The 6,531-nt window shown below is 50.3% G+C and overlaps 1 pseudogene; it reads left to right on the top strand.

Moving 5' to 3' along the window:
- The first annotated feature begins 332 nt into the window (after positions 1 to 332).
- Positions 333 to 1,565, top strand: LOC139235662 (histone-lysine N-methyltransferase PRDM9-like; annotated as a pseudogene).
- Positions 1,566 to 6,531: the final 4,966 nt, after the last annotated feature.

Below are 6,531 nucleotides of genomic sequence, written 5' to 3'. Positions count from 1 at the left end.
AACTAGATGTGTATATCCTGAATTTGTGTCTTGTACTGACAGTGATGAGTTTTGTTATCTCCTTTTACATCGTATTAGAAGGGGAGATTTTCGGACAGGAAACACAAACTAAACATCGTGTCAAGATCTGATGGAGTCAATCGATTCATCAGGACCTGAATATCATCGGCCTTTGAAAGTGGAAGGAGAAATGTTTGTCTGTTCTGTCTGTGCGAAAAGATTTCAAATATCAGTGTGACTGGAAAAGCACCGAGGCACACACACCCGAGTGAGTGTTCCAGTGCACTGCCTGTGGAAAGAGCTTTAACCAGTTACACAGCCTGAAGAAACATCGCACCATTCACAGCGGGGAGAAACTGTAAACGTGTTGTGTGTGTGGGCGAGGCTTCAACTGATCGTCCAACCTGGAGAGTCACAAGGATACCCGCACCATGGAGAAACCGTGGAAATGTGGGGACTGTGGGAAGGGATTCAGATCACCATCTGTCCTGGAAATTCATCAACACAGTCACACTGGGGAGAGGCCGTTCCCCTGCTCTGAGTGTGGGAAGCGATTCACTCAGTCATCCGACCTGCTGAAACACCAGCGAGTTCACACTGGGGAGAGGCCGTTCACCTGCTCGGAGTGTGGGAAGGGATTCACTTGTTCATCCAACCTGCTGGCACACCAGCGAGTTCACACTGGGGAGAGGCCGTTCACCTGCTATGAGTGTGGGAAGGGATTCACTTGTTCATCCAAGCTGCTGACACACCAGCGAGTTCACACTGGGGAGAGGCCGTTCACCTGCTCTGAGTGTGGGAAGGGATTCACTCGGCCATCCATCCTGCTGACACACCAGCGAGTTCACACTGGGGAGAGGCCGTTCACTTGCTCTGACTGTGGGAAGGGATTCACTCAGTCATCCCACCTGCAGTCACACCAGCGAGTACACACTGAGAAGAGGCCGTTCACCTGCTCGGAGTGTGGGAAGGTATTCACTTGTTCATCCAACCTGCTGGCACACCAGCAAGTTCACACTGGGGAGAGGCCGTTCACCTGCTATGAGTGTGGTAAAGGATTCACTTGTTCATCCAACCTGCTGACACACCAGCGAGTTCACACTGGGGAGAGGCCATTCACCTGCTCGGAGTGTGGGAAGGGATTCACTCAGTCATCCAACCTGCTGAGACACCAGCAAGTACACACTGGGGAGAGGCCGTTCACCTGCTCGGAGTGTGGGAAGGGATTCACTCAGGCATCCCACCTGCTGAAACACCAGCGAGTTCACACGTGATTGCAGGAGTTGGATTCTACTGTTATTGAGGCTGTTAATCACATCCCGACTGAACCATGTTCATTCTGACAGTTAGGGTTTGTCTCTGTTGATGTTAATAACCCGATAACTGGGCTGGATTTTAATATTCTGGATATATTGCTGATTGTGTTCTCAGGGATGCAGTGTCCATTTAAGAAACACTGTGGGTTATCTTTCCCCTTAATTCAGCAATTCTCAACAGAAATTTACTTTGTAATAAAATTATGAACTTTTACTTTAATCCTAAATTGATCTTTGGTACAAAATCTACAATAGTGTGTGAAAGTTTCCACTAAATAAAATCTCCAATTGGAAAGAGCTTGCTGACAATTCTTAATGCCTTGCTCATTACACACAGTGGCCCCTCCATATCCACCAGAAAGAAGGGGAATGGGAATTGGTGGGGAATCAGTGTACCCAAATGTTGTTGTTCCCATCTGGGTGGATCAATCCTCTCGGCACGAGAATGGAGACAAGTCCAGACCAAAACTGTGCGCAGTAGCCCAGGTGTGGTCTTACAGTTGTAGCAGGACTTCCCTACTTTTAGACTCCATCCCCTTTGCAATAAAGGCCAGCATTCAGTTTGCCTTCCTGATTATTGCTGTACCTGCATGCAAACATTTTGAGTTTCATGTACAAGAATCCCCAGATCTCTCTGTATAACAGCATTTTATAATTGTCCACATCTAAATAATAATTTGCTTTTTTTTCCTACCAAAGGAAATCACCTGATATTTTACCACGTTATAGTCCATCTGCCAGATTTTTGCCCACTCATTGAACCTATCTATATCCCTTTGTAGATTCTTTGCGTCCTCCTCACAACTTGCTTTCCCACCTATCTTTGTACCATCGGCAAATTTGGCTATGTTACATTCGGTCCCTTCATCCAAGTCATTAATATAAATTGTAATTAGTTGAGGCCCCAGTACTTATCACTGCGGCACCCCACTAGTTACTGTTTGCCAACCTGAAAATGACCCATTTATCCGGACTCTCTGTTTTCTGTTAGTTCAGCAATCCTCTCTTCATGCTGATATATTACACCCAACCCCGTGAGCTCTTAGCATGTGCAGTAATATTTTGTGTGGCACCTTATTGAATGCTTTCTGGAAATCAAAATATACAACATCAAATGATTCTCCCTTATCCACTCTGCTCGTTACATCCTTAAACAACTACAGCAAATTTGTCAAACATGATTTCCCTTTCATAAAACCATGCTAACTCTGCCTAACTGCAGTATGGTTTTCTAAATGTCCTGCTAGTACTTCCTTAATGATGAACTTGAGTATTTCCCACTGACAGATGGTAAGCTAACTGATGTATAGTTTCCTGCTCTCTGTCTCCCTCCTTACTTGAATAGGCATGTTACATTTGCAGTTTTCCAGTCCACTGGGACCTCTCCAGAATTCAGGGAATTTTGGTGGATTACAACTAATGCATGCACTATCTCTGCAACTAATTATTTTAAGACCCGAGGATGCATGCCATCAGGTCCAGAGGACTTGTCCACCTTCAGTCACATTAGTTTGATTAGCACTTTATCTGTAGTGATAGTGATTGTTTTAAGTCATCCCCCCCAACTCCCCCTCCGCAATAGCTCCTTGGTTAGCAACTGTTGGGATGTTTTTAGTGTCCTCTACCGTGAAGCCTAATACAAAATATTCGTTCAAAATCTCTGCCATTTCCGTGTTTCCCATTAGTAATTCTCCAATGTCATCCTCTAAATGAGCAATGTTTACTTTAGATACTCGTTTCCTTTTTATATCCCTGTAGAAGCTCTTACTGTCTGTTTTTATATTTCTTGCTAGTTTGCTCTCATCTGCTATCTTCTCTGTCTTTTTCATTTTTTAGTTGTCCTTTGCAGGTTTCTAAAAATTTCCAATCCTCTGGCCTTCCACTGTCCTTCACAACATTATCTGCCATTTTTTCCAATTTGATTCCATCCTTTACTTCCATGATGACACTTGTTGCACACGTGATTGACCAGGACACGAGAAGTGTGGTTGTTCCACAACGACAGGGTTTCATCTGTTTCAACAGAAACAACTACACTGTGTTATTTCCTGAAATAATCCCCGCTGTCTGGCCTGAATGATTCCATGTCACTACCAAATGCTGCAATGTTTCCTCCACCCCACAGAGTTCCATCTGTTTAAAGCCACGACAGAAATGTCCCGTTTCCTCCTGGAGTTTGAGGGACATCAGCTTTAACAATGGGGCAGAGTTTCAGCCAATGAGCGAGATCCAGATCCAGCCCCGCCCACTGCGGGGCTGAAAGCCCCACCTCTCGTACACTGTGATTGCTTGGAGGATCAACCGCCTGACTGGTCCTCCAGCCCCGCCCCCACTCTCCCTATTGGTCGGGAGCTGCCGTCAATCAGCCGGGCAGTGTGAGCTGAGCATGCACAGTGGGTGAGTCAGCAGGTGAGAGATGGGCAGAGGGAGGGAGCGGGTTAATAAAGAACGCGCTTATTTGTACTGCCAAAATGGCCGCCACGCCGCAACATTTGTCTATGATTGGTCCCTTGGAAGATTAGCCAAACCCTGAGATTTCACTGGAATGTGTAACTGGAACCGCCCATCCCAAGGTCTCACTGACTTTGCAAATTGTAACTTGATCCACTTTGAATTCCTGAAGTGACAGAGGACAGAGCTCCCTATAAGATAGCAAGGGCCAGCCAAAGTACCTTGCCCCCATCCCAGTGCATGCATCCCCCAGCCGAAGTGCATTACCCCAGTCCAATACATGCCTCCCCCAGCCGAAGTGCGTTACCCCAGTCCCAGTGCATGCCTCCCCCAGTCAAAATGCATTACCCCCATCCCAGTGCATACCTCCCCCAGCCGAAGTACTTTACCCCAGTCCCAATACAAGCCTCCCCCAGCAGAAGGGCTTTACCCCAGTCCCAAGATATGCCTCCCCCAGCTGAATGTCTTACCCCAGTACCAGTGCATGCCTCACCCAGCAGTAGTGCCCGACTCTAGTCCCATTGCATTTCTCCTCCCGCCAAAGTATCTTACCACCGTCCAAGTATATGCCTCCCACAGCCAAAGTGCCTTACCCCAGTACCAGTATAAGCCTCCCCCAGTTGAAGTGCCTTACCCCAGTCCTAGTCGATGCCTCCCCCAGGCAAAGTGCCTTACCCCAGTCCCAGTATATGCCTCCCCCAGCCGAAGGGCCTTACCAAAGTTCAAGTGCATGCCTCCCCCAGCCGAAGTGCCTTACCCCAGTCAGAGTGCATGCCTCCCCCAGCCAAAATACCTTACCCCAGTCCCAGTGCAGGCCTCCCCCAGCCAAAGTGCCTTACCTTGTCCTATTGCATTTCTCCCTCATCCGAAGTGTCTTACCACCATCCCAATATATGCCTCCCACTGCTGAAGTGCCTCACCCCAGTCCCAGTGTATCACTCCCCCAGCTGAAGTGCCTTACCAAAGTTCAAGTGCATGCCTCCCCCAGCCGAAGTGCCTTACCCCAGTCACAGTGCATGCCTCCCCCAGCCAAATTGCCTTACCCCAGTCCCAGTATTTGCCTCCCCCAGCCGAAGGGCCTTACCAAAGTTCAAGTGCATGCCTCCTCCAGCTGAAGTGCCTTACCCCAGTCCCAGTGTCTGCCTCCCCAGCTGAAGTGCCTTACCCCAGTCCCAGTGCAACCCTCCCCCAGCTGAAGTGCCTTACCCCAGTCCCAGTGCATGCCTCCCCCAGCTGAAGTGCCTTCGCCCAGTCCTAGTGCACCTGCCCCCAGCCAACGTGCCTTACCCAAGTCCGAGTGCAGGCCTCCCCCAGCCAAAGTGCCCTACCCTCGTCCCATTGCATTTCTCTCCCTGCCGAAGTGTTTTACCACTGTCCCAGTATATGTCTCCCCCAGGCAAAGTGCCTTACCCCAGTCCCAGTATATGCCTCCCCCAGCCAAAGTGCCTTACCCCAGTCACAGTATATGCCTCCCCCAGCCGAAGTGCCTTACCCCAGTCCCAGTGCAGGCCTCCCCCACTCAAAGTGGCTCAATCCAGTCCCATTGCATTTGTCGCTCATCCGAATTGTCTTACCCCAGTCCCAGTATATGCCTCCCCCAGCTGAAGTGCGTTACACCAGTCCCAGTGAATGCCACCCCAGCTGAATTACCTTACCCCAGTCCCAGTTTATCCCTCCCTCAGTTGAAGTGCCTTACCGCAGTCCCAGTGTTAGCATCCCCCAGTTGAAGTACCTTACACAAGTCCCAGGTATCCCTCCCCCAGTTGAAGTGCGTTACCCGAGTCGCAGTGTATCCCTCCCACAGCCGAAGTGCCTTACCCCAGTCCCACTGTGTCCCTCCCCAGATGAAGTGCTTTGCCCCAGTCCCAGTGCATTCCTCTCCCAGTTGAAGTGCCTTACTCCAGTTCGAGTGCACACCTCTGCCAGCCGAAGTCCCTTACACCAGTGCCAGTGCATGCCTCTCCTAGCCAAAGTACCTTGTCCCAGTCCCAGTACCAGTATATGCCTCCACCAACCGAAGTGCCTTAAACCAGTCGTAGTTTATGCCTATCCCAGCCGAAGTGCCTTACCCCAGTCCCAGTGCACACCTCCCCCAGCCGAAGTGCCTTGCCACAGTGTGAGTGCATGCCTCCCCCAGCCAAAGTATTTTACCCCAGTCGCAGTGCATGCCTTGCCCAGCCGAAGTGCCTTACCCTAATCCCAGTATATGCATCCCCCAGCTGAAGTGCCTTATCCCAGTCCCAGTGTATCCCTCCCCCAGTTGAAGTGCCTCCCCCAGTTGAAGTGCCTGACCCCAGTCCCATTGCATGCGTCCCCCAGCCAAAGTGCCTTATCCTAGTTAGAGTGCATGCCTCCCCCAGCCGAAGTGTCTTACCCCAGTCACAACATATGCCTCCCCCAGCCGAAGAGCCTGATCCCAGTCACAGTGCATGCCTCCCCCAGCCGAAGTTCCTTAATGCAGTCCAAGTGAATGCCTCCCCCAGCCGACGTATCTTACCCCAGTCCCAGTTTATCCTTCCCTCAGTTGAAGTGCCTTACCCCAGTCCCAGTGCATGCCTCCCCCAGGTGAAGTGCCTTAGCCCAGTCCCAGTGTCTCCCTCCCCCAGTTGAAGTGCCTTACCCCAGTCCCAGTGTTAGCGTCCCCCAGTTGAAGTGCTTCATCACAGTCCCAGTGTATCCCTCCCCCAGTTGAAGTGCCTTACCCCAGTCCCAGTGTTAGCGTCCCCCAGTTGAAGTGCCTTACCACAGTCCCAGTGTATCCCTC

The sequence above is a fragment of the Pristiophorus japonicus genome, chromosome 23, assembly GCF_044704955.1.
Source record: "Pristiophorus japonicus isolate sPriJap1 chromosome 23, sPriJap1.hap1, whole genome shotgun sequence".
NCBI classification, from domain to species: domain Eukaryota; kingdom Metazoa; phylum Chordata; class Chondrichthyes; family Pristiophoridae; genus Pristiophorus; species Pristiophorus japonicus.
The sequence above is the reverse complement of the archived record's forward strand: the minus strand, read 5'-3'. Positions and strand labels throughout refer to the sequence as shown.